We start from the raw sequence: 22,742 nt of genomic DNA on the forward strand, positions 1-22,742 counted from the left end.
TCCACTGTGATGGTTGTAACAATAAAATCCATCCGCCTGACCTTTTAACATTAGCTTGTACTGAAGGGTAGGGACCGGGGGTTGGTTAGTTAAAAATTGCATTCATTATATTGTTTTAATGTTGCTGGTGATTCATTGTAGGTCATTGTGGGTTTTTTTTTTAAGAGCTACTGTGTTTGGTGCAGTAAATCACCAGGAGGCGTCGTAGTTTTATTGGTGTTTTATGGTCACTCCCTTAACGACATGGAGTGACGGTAGTGAAGCGGTAGTCTGACCAGGTTTTACAGGGCGGTGCGTTAACTTAGTCCTATGTGCACTGGGGACCTCCTATGTATGTATGTGTGTGTGTGGTGGGGCTACGGTGGGAATCAGTATGGGTGAAAGGGGTGAAGAACCTTGGAATTAAGATTACATAGGGGAAAGGAGAGTTAGAATGAGGCGTTGGGGGTAAGATAGGGTAGAGAAGGTATGAGTAATTATGGAGGAAGAGTAAAGTGAAGGAGAGAGGATGCAGCACGTGCCTCCCTTCACTCGGGCAGGTGAAGCAACACGTGGTAATCAAGGCTGTACATTCTGGTCATTATTGTAAACTATGATTATATTTAAACTCGGCCAGGTAGAACAGGTAGTGAGTCAGCTGATCATACATACTGTTTATATAATGTTCACTGTTGTTCTTATTATATTCACTGTTGTTCTTATTATGTTCACTGTTGTTCTTATTCATGTCGTTTATATCAGGGAGAAAAGATCCAGGGACTAGGTCTAAAGAAAATAATCTACTGTTTGGTGAAGTGATATTACGTTAGTTCCCTAATTTTTGGTGGAATTTGTTTCTTGGGTTAAACGTTAAACAAGTAAGCCGTTGAACAAGACGCTTCAACCACCCTGGCGGCAGTGACCAGTCCCTACCGCAACTGCCCGACTTGATAGGATTTGAAATGGACGTGATATATCTTATTTAACCCTGATGGCCATAAGCTGTTCCTGGGCGTGATATACCTTATTTAACCCTGATGGTCATAAGCCGTTCCCACTAAAACTCATCACTGTTGACAAATAGAACACCCGATCTAATTAATGTGCAGTACAGTATATAAACCTGTCTTTTAGCAACACCCCCGACAGCATTATCGTAAATTGCGACAGATTAATGGAAATAGACCGAGGTATTGGATCAGCACACCTTCCCCCTTTATAGTACATAATTGATCTATTCGTTCGTCAGGTGTTAAGAGAGTTGAGGGTTGATGGGGGGTGGTGGACAGGTGGCAAGACTGGGTTAGGGTTGCGTGAGGCTATCAAAGAGGGCCTCTCACCCCTTGATTCGTTGAGAGGAACTTTTGGATTCGTCGCCACATAAATATGACATTTGTTCAGTGTTTTTTTTTTCGGTTGTGATTTATAGGTGTTTAGTAATTAAGAGGGTGCAGGTGTGGGGAGGTGTGGGATGGCCTGCATGTGTGTAGGGGTGAGACTCACTACGCACCACCATCACTACCACCAACATCCACTACCACTATCCACCATCACCATCACTACCACCACCACCACCACCACCACCACTACTACAACTACTACTACTATTACTACTACTACTACTATTACTTTTTTTAATGGCCTCCAGCCTCCCCCAATAGCCATTCCTTCGCCACCATTTTATTACCTTAAAATTAAATATCCTACTACTACTACGACCTACTGGCTTCAGCAGAATCAGTGATGCTCATCTGTTTTCTATATCGGAACCTTGTAATGGATTTAGCATCTAGAGTCAACACAACTTTACATCCTGCCAACAAATCAGATAATCAATTATAAACATTTTCACATCCTGATAAAATCCCTTCATAAACTCAAATTTTAAACCATAGATTCTATATTTTTTTTTTATTTACTATATTACAAGAAGGATAATAATACAAGTAAATAAAAACGTATTTCTTTTATTCTGGGTTGGATAAATAAGGGAGCACATGGTTGGCAACTCCTGCGTATCGTCCTGTCAGCTGCTCGAGTGTTTGTGTTGACTCCTGGCACAAAAATATTCACAAGTCCACCATCGGATTCCTAATGTTTTACAGACTTCATTTCCTGTTATTTTCTTCTTGTTTTTCTTGTGTGTGTGTGTGTGTGTGTGTGTGTGTGTGTGTGTGTGTGGCTTAACTTTCAATCTATTTCTTTGCGTCTTGTGATCTTCGTCTTTACTCGCCTCTCTTCCCTTACACCCTCCCCCACACCCACACCTGCACCCACACCCTCCCCCACACCCACACCCTCTCTTGCGTCATTGGCATGGGTCAGAATACTAATGAGCGGTTGGTCACTGTTGTTGTCCGCCCACTCTTGGTTGGTTTGGTTGGTTGGATGGTTGGTTGGTTGGGTGGTTGGATGGTTGGTTGGTTGGGTGGTTAGTTGGATAGAGTACTATAACCTAACCCCATGGTGTGCCGACTTGGAGGAGAGCTGAACGTGTGCAGATCTCGTTTGTTCCTCACTTCCACATTTTGAGGTGGAGGTAGAGGAGGAACCCCCCCCCCTCGATATATTTACCTGCATAAGTTAACCTCATCAACTCACCTGTCAAGGGAGGTAAACAAGAAGATGTGGTCACTTGCTGTAATTCTCATAATACTTTAACTCCTTGGGGGTGGAGACGTGGTGGTGGTGCGTGGTGGTGATGGTGCGTGGTGGTGATGGTGCGTAGTAGTGATGGTGCGTGGTGGTGGTGGGTGGTGGTGGTGATGGTGATGGTGGTGGCGATGGTGCGTAGTAGTGATGGTGGTGGTGGTGGTGATGATGGTGGTGGAATCAGGGCTGCAACGAGTACTGTTCTATCATTAACATACCACGAACTAGCATTGTGTGTGTGTGTGTGTGTGTACAGTGAAGTGGTGTTTTTGTTGTTCTTGAGACGAAAAGGACTAATAACGCCTCAACATTTAACTACTTGATGCCCATACCCTCCACCACGCCCGCACACCACCACCATACCCACCCACGCCCGCACCACGCCCGCACGCCCGCACACCCACCCATACCCACCCACGCCCGCACATTACCACCCATACCCACCCACGCCCGCACACTACCACCCATACCACCATACCCACCCACGCCACACCACTACCCACGCACCCACGCACACACCACCCATACCCACCCACGCCGCACACTACCACCCATACCCACCCACGCCCGCACATTACCACCCGTACCCACCCACGCCCGCACATTGCCTGACGCCCATACACACCCACACTTATCCTACCTTACCTTCCACATCCTCTCACGCCTATAGCCTGTGTGTTGAAATGGAAAGAGACTCTCTCTCTCTCTTCGCCCCTTCCTCCTTCCTTCTCCTGTCATAATATAACACCACATATGTCGTCCTAGAATCTAGATCCCTCCCTTCTCCTCCCTCCCTCCCCCTCCCTCCCTCCCCTCCTCCCTCCCTCCCTCCCTCCTCCCTCCCTCCCTCCCTCCCCTTCTTCTCCCTCCCCTCCTCCCTCTCTCTCCCCCTCCCTCCCTCCCTCCCTCCCTCCCTCCCTCATGTTCTCCTTACACTGCTCTTGATGCCTTACCAGACTACTTTCCCTTTGTTAATTTTCTTTATCACACACACACACACACACACACACACACACACACACAGCCTGGGTCTTTAAATCTTCCCATTAAGTCGACAACGCCTTAGTAATAATCATCTGTACTGAATAAAGTAGTCACCCATTCCACAATTTTTTTCCCCTTCATAAAAAACGTAATTTTAGGTAGTTACTGTTGGCATGAACTGAATTGGTAGTTATTATACACGTCAGTAGTTGAGTATAGAGATGATCATGTCAGCTGTTTAATGAATAAGTTGACATGAGTTAATGACATGAATCAAGTGACAGTGTTAACCCCTTTGTAGGAGGAGGAGGAGGAGGAGGGGTATTACCTGGGCTATGACAGGTGTGTAATTATGAACCCCTCCTCCTCCTCCTCCTCCTCCTTTTAGATACAGAACTTAACAGACATACAGACAGACAAACACTCACACATAGACGTTTGTGACATGTCATAGAGAAATACATTAATGAAATAGGAATACAACATGTCTTAGAAAATAGGAATACAATATGTCTTATAAAATGGGAATACAATCTCTTACAAAATAGGAATACAATATGTCATACAAAATAAATATAATTATAGCTTTTATAAATATACATTAAGATGCAGATGACCTTGAAGTGGTGTAGTGAGTCGAGTGATGGGGGAGTCAGGTGGAGGAGTCAGCATCGCCCACCGTCACCCAGAATAAATTATACCGTAAATTAGTAAGACTGAGTGAGGCTTTTGCATGACCGCCATCTTGGGTCTTGAGGGCTGTAATTAGTGTGTGTGTGTGTGTGTGTGTGTGTGTGTGTGTGTGTGTGTGTGTGTGTGTGTGTGTGTGTGTGTGTGTTTTGACCACGTACACACATCAACATACTCCCTTCAACACAACATCTACCCTGATAGACGTTCCATATATAGTGTGTTTACAGCCATAGTTACCTGGTCGTACGATTAGCTTTCTACACCTGGTGAAATCGTATGCAAATTACCATGTTATTATTTTGTTATAAGTCTCATGGGAATATTTTAATTATCTTGTTGAGAGGGGAAGAAATAATCCAAGTTTTATATAATACTTTTGTATGATACTTGATTACGATTTATTTAGCATTATTGATATTTTTTTTGTTATTCTGTAAATTATAATACTCGTAGGTATGTAATAATAGGAACAAGTAAGACGGTGTTAATAATGAGAAAAAAAAACTACAAGTAATTAAAAAGACTTTGACCTCACACAAGATGGTGGATCGTGAACATTTACCTGAGTGTTTAGGAAGTTTATACCTGAAGAAAACTGAGGGGGGAACACCTTTTAGGAGCTGTGTGATGATGGTGGTGATGATGGTGATGGTGATGGTGGTGATGATGGTGGTGGTGATGGTGATGATGATGATACTAATAATGATAATATTAAGAAAATACTAATATTTCGTCGACTACTACTACAAATAATAATAATAATAATAATAATAATAATAATAATAATAATAATAATAATAATAATAATAAAACGGTAAATAAATTGGTGGAAGCAGTAATTGGAATTTTCATATAGGGTAGTGTGGCACCTCTCTCTCTCTCTCTCTCTCTCTCTCTCTCTCTCTCTCTCTCTCTCTCTCTCTTCTGTGGACACGACTACATTGTTGCCCCACTTTCTCTCCTCACCCCTCCCTTTCTCCCTCACCCTCCCTTTCTCTCCCTATCCTCCCTTTCTCTCTACCTATCCTCACTTTCTCTCCCTATCCTCTCCCTCTCTGTTCCCCTGTTATTTCCCACCTCTCCCTTCCCCTTCCTGACACTACTCTTCTCATTTTCTCATTTCTACTTACTTTCTCTCCCTCTCTTTCCTCCTCCTCCTCTCCTCTACCATCCTTCCCTCTCCTCCTCCTCCTTCCTCTCCTCCCTCTACGCCTGTGTTTACAGAAAAAAGTAATACGATATGATGTTTAAGCAGCCACTCCCTCACCCTCCAACAACAATCCTCACCCTCCAACAACAATCCCACTCCCTCCAACAACAATCACCACTCCCTCCAACAACAATCCCACTCCCTCACCCTCCAACAACAATCACCACTCCCTCACCCTCCAACAACAATCACCACTCCCTCCAACAACAATCCCACTCCCTCCAACAACAATCACCACTCCCTCACCCACCCAGCAACAGCCCCCTCCCCCGCCCCCTTCGGCCATTGATTATACTGTAGTATCCTGTTAGTTACGAGGTGTGTGTGTGTGTGTGTGTGTGTGTGTGTGTGTGTGTGTGTGTGTGTGTGTGTGTGTGTGTGTGTAGCTACTTATACCTGTCGACAGAGAAACGAACACACACACCCCCCCACCCCACACACACACACACACACACACCCCACACCCCACACACACACACACACACACACACACACACACACACACACACACACACACACACACACACACACACACACACACACACACACACACACACACACACCCCCACACACACACACACACACACACACACACACACACACACACACACACACACACACAGCAGGGCTTACAGAAGTATTTACTGGTCTATCAGTATACAGTGTGAGGACAGCCTAATGGGAACAAGCAATACCAGAGGAACGTGCTGGTGTTTGTGTGCCTGTGTTTGTGTGACTGTCTGTGTGTTTGTGTGTCTATGTGTTGTGCAACTGTCTGTGTGTTTGTGTGACATCTGTGTGTTTTGTATGACTATACATAATGTTTGTAACTATCTGTGTGTGTTTGTGGCTATCTGTGTGTTTGTGTGACTGTCTGTGTGTTTTGTGTGACTGTCTGTGTGTTTTGTATTTACTGTCTGTGTGTTTGTGTGACTGTCATGTGTTTGTGTTACTGCCATGTGTTTGTGTTACTGTGTCTGTGTGTTTGTGTGACTGTCTGTGTGTTTGTGTGACTGTCTGTGTGTTTGTGTGACTGTCTGTGTGTTTGTGTGACTGTCTGTGTGTTTGTGTGACTGTCTGTGTGTTTGTGTTACTGTCTGTGTGTTTGTGTGACTGTCTGTGTGTTTGTGTTACTGTCTGTGTGTTTGTGTTACTGTCTGTGTGTTTGTTGTTCTTTCTTCCCCGTCATTGTTAGGAGGGGGTCTTATGAATACTGTCACCCTGGGTCTACATCTGTCTGTCTGTCTGTCTGTCTGTCTGTCTGTCTGTCTGTCTTCAAGAGTTGGACTAACAGTAACGAGATATGTAACAGTGTCATCAGCTGCTCACAAACCCTCGTTAATAAGAGTCATTTAATAGACACTGAGACACGGATGTATTTCTCACTCAATCACTCAATTTCCCTTTATCTCTCACTCAATCAATCAATTTCCCTTTATCTCTCACTCAATCACTCTTAATCTCTCTCACTCAATCACTCTTAATCTCTCACTCAATCACTCAACTTCCATCAGGATTTAAAGAACAGAAATATATACGAAATCGGATTAGGTTATAATAGAACCTAACCTAACTATTATGCCTCGTTTATAATCGTTAATATCAATGTTTATATAATATTTTTAATTGATTACAGAGTTGTTAATATCATTTATTTTTCCTTCGCAGGTAAGAGTGTCGAGGTGCTGAGGCTGTTTGTGTCATCTACCTGTGCCATGGTGAAGGTACAGTGATGTAAACAATTCTTACCTGAGAATATATAGGTATGGAATCAGTCTAGAATATTTATATTAAAATTATTATGTATGGCTGTGTTGTCAGAAATAGGTTAGGTTTAATTTGGTTAGGTTAGTTTAGGTAAGGTTAGATTAGGTAAGGCTAGGTTAGGTAAGGCTAGGTTAGGTAAGGCTAGGTTAGGTTAGGTTCCTGGTCCAAGAATTAACGAAACCCCTAAACTATATGGTAGGGAGGTGCGTCGTTTTGTTGACAGCGAGAGGTTAGGAGGTAAAACACCGCCTCTCTCTTGACTTGTTATATTACACACTGCTATTACCTTCAGCATTATGACACACACGCTGTTATCAGGATCTTGGCACGTATATATAGGAGTCATGAAGCCAAGGGGTGGAGGTGTGATACGTTCCTTCCTTCCTTCCTTCCTTCCTTCCTTCCTTCCTTCCTTCCTTCCTTCCTTCCTTCCTTCCTTCCTTCCTTCCTTCCTTCCTTCCTTCCTTCCTTCCTTCCTTCCTTCTTCCTTCACTTCATCTTTTCACCCTTCCTTCCTGTTCCTTCCTTCACTCCTTCGCCTTCCTTCCGTCCTTCCTTCCTTCCTTCCTTCCTTCCTTCCTTCCTTCCTTCCTTCCTTCCTTCCTTCCTTCCTTCCTTCCTTCAGTCACTTCACCTTCCTTCACTCCCTTCATTCCTTCACTTCCTTCCCTATGAGATAACAAAAACATGGCCTCTTCTGGAAAACAAAAAACAAATTAAAACAAATAAAAACCTAAACCGAAATATATTATACCACGGAAAAAAACAACAACTTTAAGAAACCAAACAAAAGATAGTGAAATAAAACCCTCGGGAAAAAACCCTACTTTATGCCCTCAATAACAATTAACTGGAGCCACGAGAGAGAACGTGAGGAAGAAATCGATCAATGTAAACTTAACAAATCGTATAGAGGCTCTGCCGTACAACCTGCTCCTCCTCCTTCCCCCACCTTCCCCACTTCCTTCCCCCATTCCCCCCCTCCTTCCCCCACCTTCCCCCCACCTTCCCTCTTCCCTCCCTCCCTCACCCTCTCATCACGGTATAAATACACACACACACACACACACACACACACACACACACACACACACACACACACACACACACACCTTTTAAAGTCTATCAGTGCTTGTCATAAATTGTGGCAGTGTGGACACAATCTCCACCCAGATAAACTCTCTCTCTCTCTCTCTCTCTCTCTCTCTCTCTCTCTCTCTCTCTCTCTCTCTCCTCTCTCTCTCTCAAAGTCATATTATATCCTCCCCATCTTTTCCCTGTTAAAATCCTCTTTATCATGCCACACTTTCCACAGTCTATACACTGTAGTTCCTCCTGTCCTTACCACTAGATATTCCCCCTGCCCTCCTCCCCCACACCTTCCCTAACCCCTCACTGTGGCAGAATGTACCCCCCTCCCCCTACCCCACCCATTAGTGTCGTGGGTCAAGGTTCAAACAGAATAGATAACCCTCTTAGATTCTTTAGTTGTTGAAGCTCAGTGATACATTATAACATCAAGGGTTCAACTCACCGTGAATCTGAATCTTAGACTTTAATGATTAATGAACATGAAGACGTGATATAGGGACAAGGTTTTAACCAGAATGATATCGGCTTATGTAAACAATTGGTATCGGTAAATTATATATATTATTCGGTATAGTTAACGTTATCGGTGACTATATCGTAAAGAAGTTTTGAGATATCGTTAAAGTTAATAAAAGCTTTCTATCTAAACTCTTATACCTTAACTACACCTCTAACTTTATCGCTTTGAAGACTTAGTTAAAGAAAGACAGCCAGAGGTTAGTATATCTGCCTCTCGCTCCTATGAAACTGTTACAAGTACACAAGAATATAATATACGAGGGTTGACCCCCACTGTGACACATGTTATACAAGGTCGTTCTCTCAGCAGTCCAAGAGTTGATACCTGAACTGTCGTTAGTTTTTCATGGTATACCGACGACTCTTACTTAAACACAGACACTCACGGGTTCAATAACATTTCAAAGACAGTTGTACAATACCTGTAGGTGAGGGACTGACGATGAGATGTATTTTAATGATTTTTTTTTTAATGGTACGTTTAGTTATGTTATTTTCCCGATGGAGGAGTACAGAAAAAAAAATATTCAGATATGTCTTACAAACTACACGAATGAGATCCACTTCACCATTTATTCAGGCTTTAATTACACGTTCGGTCAAGTTCGTTGTATGTAACTCAAATATCACTACAGGTCTCCAGAACTCCTCCAGCAGGTGTTGTTTACAGTGTGGGAGGTAAGTATCCAGGTCCTCCTCCACTCGCCAGGTGTTTCCAGCGTTATTTCACCGGTAATTAATTAAACACTGGAGTTAAGGTGTGCTGGAGGGAAGAGGAGATGGGTGGAGGTCCCCTGGAAAGCTTTAGGTGTGTGGTAAGGAGGAAGGGAAGGGGCGGAAAATAGGAGGATGGGTGGATGTGAGAAGAGGGAAGGAATGTGTGAATAGCGAAGGTCTAAGGATAAGAGAGATGAGATGATCAGATGTGAGAGGAAGGAGGAACAGTCAGAGAGGATCTGTAGGTATAGAAGGGAAGGTAATGAGAGGATAAGTAGAAGGTAGATAAGGTAGATAGAGTGGTAGGTAGGGTGGATAGGGGGGTGGGGAGGGTCCTCTTAAGAGATGGGCGGAGATGTTGGCCCGTATAGAGAGACGGGGTTGTGCCTCGCCTCCCCTTGGCAAGGTCATCATCATCATCATCATCATCATCATCATCATCATCCTGTATCACGCTACTGCCTAATGGAAACCTCCTTCACACGCTTCCATAATCTGTCATCATCATTCCTTTTACATGATACACCCAAAAGATCTTCATTCCATCTGGTAAAATGATCTTTCAATTTATCGTCTCCTGTCAGGTGTAAATGTAGTGTACAGTCAAACAGGTGTAATCAACTAAGTGGTCAGGTGGATAACTATAACCCTCTCATGGCTATACGGCACGCCTTGTTAGTGTATATACAGTACTAGTCATATAAAAGAACGTGTTTGGTCTACTTTAACACAAGGGAGAGGAAATTTCCCTATTCAATTGAGGTCAGAGGTCAAGATCACTGTTGGGTCACTGTTTTTGCTATTTTCTATTTTACTATTGTGTCTACTGTTGATATGTACAGACACATGGCTAGTGATGGTCTTATGATGTACACACACACACACACACACACACACACACACACACACACACACACACACCGTAAATATAGGAACTCGAAAATACAAAATTACAAATACCTGACCAACTTAAGACTGAAATATATATGTGGCTGTAAACATGGCCTCAGCCTCACACAAGAGACCCTCGAAGACACTAAAGTTTTAACACAACGTTACGGAATTTTAAGACTTTGGTGAACTAATGGTCTAATGGTTGTGTAGGTTTAAGACTTTGGTGGACTAATGGTCTAATAGTTGTGTAGGTTTAAGGCCGAGTTAATGACGAGATGAAGCAATGGAGACGTGATTGTTGATGGAACGTTTAGTGTCGAATCTTTCGTTGTGTTCAGACAGACAGACAGACAGGCAGCATATAATTGTTGCAGACAGACAGACAGACAGACAGACAGTTGATATAGATAATTGTTTACAGTTGAGATTAACTTTTTGTGTTTATTTTGATCGTTAAGTTAATTTGTGAAGGGTAATTTATTTTATGTTTATTGGAACAGATGTTTGAGCAATTTGATTTTGTTTAATGACTATGAGGAGAAACACAAGGAAAAAATAATAGAAATGTGGCTATTATTTATATTATTTATTTAATTATTTTGTTCCATTAAAAAATACTTAAATTACATGCTATTTTTTAACTAATATACGACACTTGAACCCCCCCATTAAGCCTAGTTATTTTCCTATTATTGTCGAGCTCAGGAATAAGAAAAATAACACTAAAGATGAATATTTTAGTTACCCTTAACAAATAAAAGAAAATGGAACACTGAAGAATCAAAGAAAACGTCAAGACAACCTGAGTTTCTGGGAAGACTAAGATAATTTTCCTCATGGCTGACTTTATTCCCATATTTTACTTCAGAAGATTTTTATGTAAAGAATACCATTATGTGCTTCGTAAGGTGGGTAATACAAGGCTTAATTTACCTGTGTTTTTTTTCTCGGCTACATACATACAGTACATACATACATACACACATACATACATACATACGCTTGGCTAAAATTATACTGTGGGATATTAAAAGAAATGAACCATCCTTTTCTGAAGCTTAGTTGATGTTTTGTGACAGAGAGGAGGAAGTAAATCAGTGTCAGGTGTGAGGCGTGTGTCAGGTGTCTGCTTGGGGGTGTGTTGCGTGTGTCAGGTGTCTGTTAGGGGGGTGCGTGGCTTGTGTCAGGTATCAGGGATGTGTGTGGTGTGTGTCAGTTGTCATGGGTGGGTCGTGTGTGTCAGGGATGTATGGTTTGTCAGGGGTCCCAGAGGGTGTCAGGGGGTGTGCCGGGTGTCAGGGGGTGTGGGGGTGTCAGGGGGGGTAACTAGCTCACTTCCGCCACCAACTTGTTTTACTGAGCCTGTGGCCTGATCCTGTCTGGGGGGTGAGAAGGGACAAGAGGAGACAGGTGAAGAGAGGAAAGAGGAGGGAGAGGGAAAGAAGTAACAGGTAGGCGAAAGAGAGGGAAAATACATAGAAAGGAAAGTAAGAGGAGAGGGAGAGAGAAGGGGAAGAGAATGGTAATGAGGAGGAGGAGGAGGAGATGAGATGTAAATAAAATCAATATATAGGAACAAATAAGAAGAATTAGTTACATTTTATCCTTAAATCATGTTTGTATATTCCACTATGTACAGTTATTATCATCATTATCTCCTTATTCACCTTCTCTTCTTCCCTTCTCCCTTCTTCCTCCTTCTGTTCTTCCCTCTGTCATATTCCTCTTCGTCCCTATTATTCATTTTCCTTTCTCCTGATTCTCTCATTTTTCTTTGTTTTTGTTTTAGGGTCATGACCGCTTCTCTCTCTCTCTCTCTCTCTCTCTCTCTCTCTCTCTCTCTCTCTCTCTCTCTCTCTCTCTCTCTCTCTCTCGTGAAGGCCAAATAGCACACAACTTGAGGGTCGTCCTGTAGCTCAATAAACTGGTAGATTCCTGTAAAGTAAAAGCGTACGATCGTAAAGCTGTGTAATGGGAGGTGAGGGGGAAGGGAGGGGAGAAGAAGAGAGAGAGAAGGGAAGGAGATGAGAGAGGAAGAGGAGGTGGGGGAAAGAGAGGGAGGAGAAGAGGAGGAAAGGAGGGGAAGAAGGGGAAAGGAAGGAGAAGAGAGGGAGGAGGGGAAGAAGAGAGAGAAGAGAGGAATGAGAGGAAAGCTATTAAAGAAAGTGATCCTCTCTCTCTCTCTCTCTCTCTCTCTCTCTCTCTCTCTCAGGTATAATTTTCTCATTATTCTTCATAGATAAGTAAGGAAGGTAATGCAGTAAACACTCTAGTTAAGGCATCCTAACGAGGCAGTTTTAAAACCATCCTCACGTATATATATATATAGGCTATGGTTCACTATACGACATATATGTTAAGTCCTCGTATGACAAGTAATTCATCACCATTTCTACTTTATCAGCAGGAGAAATGTATTACAGTAATGTATTAATAGCAAATGTTGAGTAAAGGAAAGGGAGGATCTTACTAAAGTCCAAAACACATTACGACCTGGAATTAACGTTTTGGGGATGGTGTGGTGGTGAGGAACGGGTACGAGTGAGTGTGGGGCATCATGAGGTGTGAGTTTTGTGGTATGTGTATGGGGGGGGAGTGTAGGTGTTGAAGTGTATAGGTGTAGGGAGAAGCACAGTGATTCTTAAGGACAGGTGTTGGAGGGAGGGAGGGAGTCACCTGTGTATCAACCTAACACACACACACACACACATTACTCCCTAACACGAGCAGAAATAACACCTTAATCCTGCAGTACACACGGTATATTTTCCCATCAATATATATACTCGTCCTTCACCTGCGTTTACCTGGTACACCACACCTGTCTTTAATCACATTCCACACATAATGACACACGGATGAAACACGCAGTTACAGCCTAAAATAAAACCATAATTCTGTAACCAATCTAACCTAAGGGTGGAAATATTGAGAAGAAGGATGTAGTTACGTCTCCCAGATGGTGAGTTAGCCGTCAGCACCCTCCCCTCACCCCTGGCTATAACTGTGAGGGGTGACAAGAGGCGTTGCTCAGGACACTACCCTCTTGTCTGCCTATTACTGGCTGAAGGAGGTGCTGTTCAGGCCTGGGCTATTTGTGTTGGGTTAAATCGAGTGTTGGGTATAGGGTGTGTGTGTGTGTGTGTGTGTGTGTGTGTGTGTGTGTGTGTGTGTGTGGATTTTAATTATTGGTTCTATTATGTTTTTAGTGTATACGGGACATGTAATTGGGATGCATCGGTAGAATGGGCACACATCACTCGTCTCTTGTCCTAAGGGTCGCTAGTTCGTGTCTAATGCGCCCTAGTCCATCCAGCTGTGATTGATTACCTATTTATAAACCTTGTGATTTGTTACCTATTTATAGATTTACCTGATAAATACGTAAATAATATGAATTAATTATAGTAATTAGTTTTAGGGCAGGTAAGTCAGCGGTTGTGTGGAGGACCTGTCAGCTAGTGCAAAGATGTCAACAAAAACCTAACTGAAGGCTGTATTTTGTATCGTAGTTATTTTCTTTTGGGCGATATTATCCTTATGAAGTTATTGTACCTGTAACTTATACCTGTATTTATGAATTGCTGTAAGATATCTGTACTTTGTTGTTTGTTAAGTATTTGTTTATATTATTGTTGTTATTATTGTTGTTGTTACAGTGAAGATTTTCTCGTCTACATGAAGGTTGGAGGATGAAATTATTCTCTCTCTCTCTCTCTCTTTGTTATCATGTCATTTTTTTCACGTTTCTTTGTTTGATATTTATTCCTGCCTTTTTTTTTCTCTCTCTCCCAGCTGTTCTCTCCTCCTCCTTCTCCTCCTCCCTCCTCCTCCCTCCCTCCTCCCTCCCTCCTCCCTCTCTCCCTTCCTCTTCCTCCCTCCCAGGTAAAGTGACAGGTGTTAGGGTTTCTCGCAGATGGGTCTATAGGTATATTCTCAGGCCTCTCTCTTTGTGTCGCCTGACGTAAATATCGCTGAATGAGTCCTTGATTGAGGGGAGAGGGGGCAGAGGGGTGGAGAGGTGAGGGGTGGAGTGGGGGAGAAAGGAGGAGGAGGAAAGGGAGAGGAAGGATGTGTAGGAAGAGAAAGAGAGGAATTGAATGAGAGAAGGCGATAATTGACTAACATGATGAACCAGAAGGGAGGAGGGGGACACACACACACACACACACACACACACACACACACACACACACACACACACACACACACACACACACACACACTGTTACCTGTATTCTCACAGACCGTCAATGATATATTTACCTAAGAAAATCGTAATTAATTATGTGTGGAGGAGGAGGGAGGGAGGAGGGAGGAGATTGGATGATTGAATATTAATTATGAGGGTAACACCTGTCTGTTCTCTGGCCTCCTCCTCCCCCTCCCTTCCTACCTTCACCCTCTCCTTCCACCTCTTTCACCTCCACAATTATAGTCTCCAACCTTCCACTTCTGCTTACACCCCTTCACTTGGCCTTCACCTCCCTCCCCCCCTCCCACCCCCCTTCCCCCACCACCTTCCCCCTTCACCCACTTCCCCCCCACCCCCCCAACACCACTTCCCCACCACCCACCCCTACACCCTTCACCCACCTCCCCCAACACCACTTCCCACCACCTCCACCCCTAACACCACTTCACCCTCCCACCACCTCCACCCAACACCACTTCACCCCTCCACCACCTCCACCCCCAACACCACCCCCACCACCTCCACCCCTGACACCACTTCCCACCACCTCCACCCCTAACACCACTCCCCCCACCACCTCCACCCCAACACCACTTCCCCCCCACCACCTCCACCCCTAACACCACTTCCCCCCCCACCACCTCCATCCTCCCCCCCCTCCCCCTTCCCCACCCCACTTCCCCCACCACCTCCACCCCCATTCCCCACCACCTCCACTAACACCCTTCCCCACCACCTCCACCCTAACACCACTTCCCCCACCACCTCCACCCCTCCACTCCCCACCTCCCCTCACTTCCCCCACCTCCACCCCTGACACCACTTCCCCACCACCCCCTAACACCACTTCCCCACCACCCCCCCCCACCACCTCCACCCCCTAACACCACTTCCCCACTAACACCACTTCCCATCAGATAGTCTCCCCGAGGTGATAAATATTCCCTTTGTGTTCCTCGACCATTGTGTCAAAACTCTTGTTGATGTTTGTGTTTTGTTCCGTGCCCAAGTGCCTGAGGCCAGCGTCAGTGGTGAGCGGTGACACACACACACACACACACACACACACACACACACACCACACACACACACACACACACACACACACACACACACACACACACACACACACACACTTTAACTTGCATTATTTTTAGTACATTATTCACTATCGTTCTTTATAAATACATTTCATTTTTCTTTAATACCATCATTAATTTTCTCATTTTTGAATAAAGTAATCAAATCTATTGTTATCAGTGATGAATAATCAGTATATATAGGTATCGTTCCGAGACCTATCCAACAGAACTTGACCATCTTGATAATGATTATTATATATGTATGTATATGTATGTATGCTTATGTATGTATGTATGTATGTATGTATGTATGTATGTTAATCCTGACTTAGTAAATTCTTTTTGGAGTCGTGCATCGAGGCATTGGTGTGTGTGTGTGTTTTGTGTGTGTGTGTGTGTGTGTGTGTGTGTGTGTGTGTGTGTGTGTGTGTGTGTGTGTGTGTGTGTGTTTATTATACTTAGAAAGATCAAAGGTGTTCACAGATTATGCCATTAAGTGCCTCGTTTAGAGTGGGTTTATGACAGAACAGACAGAACAGACAGACAGAAGACGGACGGGGGGTGAACTCTCCTCCAGTATCACCTTTCATTTGTGGCACTGTTTGGGCACTCCCACATGCTCTACCATGTGACACTTTAATTCATGATATTCTACCATATGACACTTTCTTATGGCACTAACACTTGGCACTTTCCACATGGTTAAGAGTCTATAGGGATGTGAAATATTCTTTGACCTCCTTCCCTCACCTCTATCTCTCTCTCTCTCTCTCTCTCTCTCTTCTAGTTCTTTCCCTTAGATCACGTCTCTGTATCTCTTCCTTCCTTCCTTCCCTTCCCTCTTTTTTTCCTTCCTCCTTCCTTCCTTCCCTCCTTCACTTCCTTCCTTCCTCCTTCCTTTCTCTTTCTTCCTTTTCCTTCTCCTCCTTCCTCCCTCCCTCCCTCTCGCCTTCTCAGAGCATCAGATAATGGTGATGTAGTGACCACTCGTAACAGTAATGGTGTGTGTGTGTGTGTGTGTGTGTGTGTGTGTGTGTGTGTGTGTGTGTGATGATTATCTGTGTACGTTCCTCCTCACCTTCATTCTCTCTCCTCACCTTCCCTCCCTCACTCCTCACCTTCTGCCCTCCTCCCTCACCTTCCTACCCTCACTCCCTCACCTTCCCTACCCTCACTCCCTCACCTTCCCTACCCTCACTCCCTCACCTTCCTGCCTCCTCCTCACCCCTTCCCTACCCTCACTCCCTCACCTTCTACCCTCACTCCCCTCACCTTCCTACCCTCACTCCCTCCCTTCCTGCCCTCTCTCCCTCACCTTCTACCTCACTCCCTCACCTTCTACCCTCACTCCCTCACCTTCTACCCTCACTCCCTCACCTTCTACCCTCACTCCCTCACCTTCCCTACCCTCCTCCCTCACCTTCCTGCCCCTCCTCCTCACCTTCCTACCCTCCTCCTCACCTTCCTACCCTCACTCCCTCACCTTCCTACTCCCTCACCTTCTACCCTCCTCCCTCCTTCTACCCTCCTCCCTCTCTCATTCCCTCACTCCCTCACCTTCCTCCCCTCCTCCCTCACCTTCTACCCTCCTCCCTCACCTTCCTACCCTCACTCCTCACCTTCTGCCTCCTCTCACCTTCTACCCTCACTCCTCACCTTCCTGCCTCCTCCCTCACCTTCCCTCCTCCTCTCCACCTTCCCTCACCCTCCTCCCCTCACCTTCCTACCTCACTCCTCACCTTCCTACCTCCTCCTCACTTCTACCTCATCCTCACCTTCCTCACTCCTCACCTTCCTACCTCCCTCCCCTCACCTTCTACCTCACTCCCTCACCTTCCTACCCTCCTCCTCCCTCACCCCTCTTCCCTCACTCCTCACCTTCTACCCTCACTCCTCACCTTCCCTACCCTCACTCCCTCACCTTCCTACCCTCCTCCCTCCTTCCCTACCTCCTCCCTCACCTTCCTACCTCACTCCCTCACTCCCTCACCTCATTCCCTCCTCCCCTCACCTTCCTACCCTCACTCCCTCACCTTCCCTACCCTCACTCCCTCACTCTCATTCCCTCACTCCCTCACCTTCCTACCCTCACTCCCTCACCTTCCTACCCTCACTCCCTCACCTTCTACCCTCACTCCCTCACCTTCCTACCTCACTCCCTCACCTTCCTCCTCTCACCTTCCTCACTCCCTCACCTTCCTACCTCACTCCTCACCTTCTACCCTCCTCTCACCTTCCTACCTCCTCCCTCACCTTCCTACCCTCCTCCCTCACCTTCCTACCCTCACTCCCTCACCTTCCCTCACTCCTCACCTTCCTACCTCCTCCCTCACTCCTCCCCTCATCCCTCACTCCCTCACCTTCCTACCCTCACTCCCTCACCTTCCTACCCTCACTCCTCACCTTCCTACCCTCACTCCCTCACCTTCCCTACCCTCACTCCCTCACCTTCCTACCCTCACTCCCTCCTCCCCCCCTTCCCTCACTCCCCTCACCTTCCTACCCTCACTCCCTCACCTTCCCTACCCTCCTCCCTCACCTTCCCTCCCCTCCCTCCCCTTCCCCTCACTCCTCACCTTCCTACCCTCACTCCTCACCTTCCTACCTCCTCCCTCACCTTCCTACCCTCACTCCCTCACCTTCCTACCCTCACTCCCTCACCTTCCTACCTCCTCCCTCACCTTCCCTACCCTCCTCCCTCACCTTCCTCCCCTCCCCACCTTCTCCCTCACTCCCTCACCTTCTACCCTCACTCCCTCACCTTCCTACCCTCCTCCCTCACCTTCCTACCCTCACTCCTCACCTTCCTACCCTCACTCCTCACCTTCCTACCCTCCTCCTCACTTTCTACCTCACTCCCTCACCTTCCTGCCTCACTCCCTCACCTTCCTACCCTCACTCCTCACCTTCCTACCCTCACTCCCTCACCTTCCTACCCTCACTCCCTCACCTTCCTGCCCTCACTCCCTCACCTTCCTACCCTCCTCCCTCACCTTCTACCCTCTCTCCCTCACCTTCCTGCCCTCACTCCCTCACCTTCTACCTCACTCCTCACCTTCCCTACCCTCACTCCCTCACCTTCCTACCCTCACTCCCTCACCTTCCTACCCTCCTCCTCACAAAATTAGAGGCACTCAGTCTAATCACCTCATTTGCTCTCCTCTGATGATGAAACACTTGTAGTTGTTGACAAATTTACTGAAGAATCTAACCTAACCTAAATTACCCCTAACCTAACCTACCTTTAACTTCACCTACCCCTAACCTAACCTCACTTCTACCTACCCTAACACTAACCTCCTGCCCTAACCTAACCTCCCTAACCAACAACTAACCTAACCAAACTTTTCTCTTCTAACCTACCTTTTACCTACCCTAACCTAAGTTAACCTACCCCTAACCTAACCTGCCCCTAATAAAACAAACCTAACCTAACCAAACTCAATGTTATAAATTTAACCCAATTCCATATCTGGGAGTCAATATTTCCCTCGTATTTACATGTTTTTCGGAGTTCAGTATTTACGAAGCTTTTAACAATGGTTGACTCACGCGCTGGGGAGATAAGGTCGGTCTTATTAATAGTGAGGAAGATGTGTGGTGGTGATGATGGTGGGGGTGGTGGTGGTGGTGGTGGTGGTGGTGGTGGTGGCTGTGGTGGTGGTGGTGTTGCGGCTGTGGTGGCTGTGGTGGTGTTGGCTGTGGAGGTGGTGGTGTTGGCTGTGGTGGTGGTGGTGGCTGAGGTGGTGGTGGTGGTGGCTGTGGTGGTGGTGTTGGCTGTGGTGGTGGTGGTGGTGTTGGCTGTGGTGGTGGTGGTGGTGTTGGCTGTGGTGGTGGTGGCTGTGGTGGTGGTGGTGGTGTTGGCTGTGGTGGTGGTGGTGGTGGTGGCTGTGGTGGTGGTGTTGGCTGGTTGTGGTGGTGGTGGTGGTGGTGGTGGTGGTGTTGGCTGTGGTGGTGGTGTTGGCTGTGTGGTGGTGGTGTGTTGGCTGTGGTGGCTGTGGTGGTGGTGGTGTTGGCTGCGGAGGTGGTGGTGTTGGCTGTGGAGGTGGTGGTGTGGTGGTGGTGGTGGTGGTGTGGTGGTGGTGGTGGTGGTGGTGGTGGTGGTGGTGGTGTTGGCTGTGGTGGTGGTGGTGTTGGCTGGAGGTGGTGGTGGTGGCGTTGGCTGCGGAGGTGGTGGTGGCTGTGGAGGTGGTGGTGGTGGTGGTGGAGGTGGTGGTGGTGGTGGCTGTGGTGGTGGTGTTGCGGCTGTGGTGGCTGTGGTGGTGGTGGTGGTCGTGGTGGTGGTGGCTGTGGTGGTGGTGGTGTTGGCTGTGGAGGTGTTGGCTGTGGTGGTGGTGGTGTTGGCTGTGGTGGTGTTGGCTGTGGTGGTGGTGGTGTTGGCTGTGGTGGTGTTGGCTGTGGTGGTGGTGGTGTTGGCTGTGGTGGTGTTGGCTGTGGTGGTGTGGTGTTGGCTGTGGTGGTGTTGGCTGTGGTGGTAGTGGTGTTGGCTGTGGAGGTGTTGGCTGTGGTGTGGTAGTGGTGTTGGCTGTGGTGGTGGTCTTCTCGTCTCTCCATTGTTCAATAGTTTATCAGGCGTTTGTGGTCTTGGAGTGAAGCCAGATCTTGTGTGAGGGCCTCAGAGAATGGTCTAGTGTGAGGGCCTCAGAGAATGGTCTAGTGTGAGGGCCTCAGAGAATGGTCTAGTGTGAGGGCCTCAGAAGATTGGTCTAGTGTGAGGACCTCAGAGAATGGTCTAGTGTGAGGGCCTCAGAGAATGGTCTAGTGTGAGGGTGTGTCAGGGTATGGTCTAGTGTGATTTAAAACAAAAAGGAAATAAGTGGAGAGAGAGAGAGAGTTCATCCTGGTGTGTGTGTGTGTGTGTGATAGTTACCTCCTGTGTTGCTGTTGTTAGTGTCTGAATCTATTACTCTTTGTTCTTGTCCAGTTCCTCTTCTTCATCTTCCTCCTCTTCCTCTTCTTCCTAATCTTCCTCCTCCTCTTCCTCTTCCTCCTAATCTTCCTCCTCCTCTTCCTCCTCCTCCTCCTCCTAAACCAACTTGTATGGCAACCTCACTGAATAACTAATTGTCTGTATATATTTATTTATTTCTATATCTCTCCGTGGTTCCTCTTCCGTGTGTCTGTGTGTGTGTCGCGTGTGTGTGTGTGTGTGTGTGTCTGTCTGTCTGTGTGTGTGTGTAGTTTCTGACCTACTCTTGAGGGAGTCGACCCGGGCGTGGTGGTGACGTCACGTGACTAGTGCTGCCGTCTACAGTAGGTGGTGGACATGGGAACCTTCACACTAAACAAGTCACTCTTATAGAATGTTTGAGGACGGAATACAACCATAGAATTTTTTTTACTATCTAATCCAATCATACTTAATCCAAATCAATCAATTTAACCTATTTAACCTATCTTGGCAAAGCAAATCCTAAATCTAACTAACCTAACCTAATCTACCTGAGAAATTATCGAATGGAATGACCTCAGGTGAGTGGCATTTTGTCTCCATAAACCTTTGTCTCCTCTACTCCGACCACTCCTTCCCCCCTCACCACCCCTCACTCTCCCCTCCACCCTCTCCCCTCACCACCCCTCACTCTCCCACCCCCTCCTCCTCCTCCCTTTCTAATTAAACCAAATACCTTTCTCCAGCTCTGAATATTACGAGCAGTCATAACACAAACACTCGTACACCACACCACATAAAGTCCTGTCCGTCCACAATCCCATCTATGAACCCGAGGACTCATGAACCTGTGAATCCGAGACATCTCACAGCACACCGAGACCCAACAATATGTAATGTCTCGGATTCACGGGTTCACGAATCTCAGGGTTCATCGATGAGAGAGATTGACAGGAGGTTTTTTTTTTGACGGGTGTATTGTACAGTCAGGGACAAAAGTTCACTCCTCGTGGTGAAACTGAGTCACGGGAATGAGTCTCCGAACTGACTTATCCTGAGTGTTTCATCTTATTAGGGGTCAATGCTGCTTCGTTTTGGACGGGAGTGAACTTTTGACCCCGGCTGTACAGTAACTAAAACAATTATCTGTGCAGGTGGGGAGTCGATATGCACCGAAATATTACGTGTGACTAGTGACAGCCCTCATATACCAAAATTATCATTCATGGTCTCATATTGTTTCCCACAAAGCTAGATTAGGTTAGGTTAGGATAGGATAGGTTAGGTTAGGTTAGGTTAGGTTAGGTTAGGATAGATTACGATAGTTATTCTTTAGGTAAAATAAACTGAAATTGTCGGTTCTTCAGGTGGTTCCATGCTTGTGTTGAGTATGACAGGTATAATTTATATATCTTAATGAGGAAGGTGAGGTATGACCACACCCCGTTGGTCTGAAGGTGGTGAGAGTGGTGACCTTAAACTCAGGTCACCGACTTCTGCTGCGGAGGACTGTCTTGTGTGGAGCAGAGGAAGGGATGGTGTTATGTCTTGTTATGTCTATTCACCTGATGTCTCTTGTTATCATGTCAATTTTCTGTTATCTCCTCTTATCATGTCTATTCACCTTATGCCATCTGTTATCATGTTTATTTTCTGTTGTCTCCTGTTGAGTGAAAATACCTCATGTTACTGGAAAATATTGCAAGGTAAATGTAACACCATAGGTAACGCATGATAACATATAACACATCATAACTCATTATAACACCACATAACGCATTATAACACCACATAATGCATTATAACACCACATATAACAGTTAAACTTCAGCATAGTCATAAATAACACCACTTAACACATGATTATTATATAACAACACAGGTATGGTCTGAAGGTGTTATGAGAGTAATCAGTGTTGAGTTATTTACGTGTTATGTAGACCGCAAACTCAGCTACACACCTCCCGTAAAATCAGTGTTTTTCCGAAGCAAGACTTCCACTAATTCTTTTATAATAAGACGGAAGCAAGGTCTGGCAGGGGAACTTCCTACCCAATCTACCTAACC

The sequence above is a fragment of the Homarus americanus genome, unplaced genomic scaffold, assembly GCF_018991925.1.
Source record: "Homarus americanus isolate GMGI-L3 unplaced genomic scaffold, GMGI_Hamer_2.0 scaffold59578, whole genome shotgun sequence".
In the NCBI taxonomy this organism is placed as follows: domain Eukaryota; kingdom Metazoa; phylum Arthropoda; class Malacostraca; order Decapoda; family Nephropidae; genus Homarus; species Homarus americanus.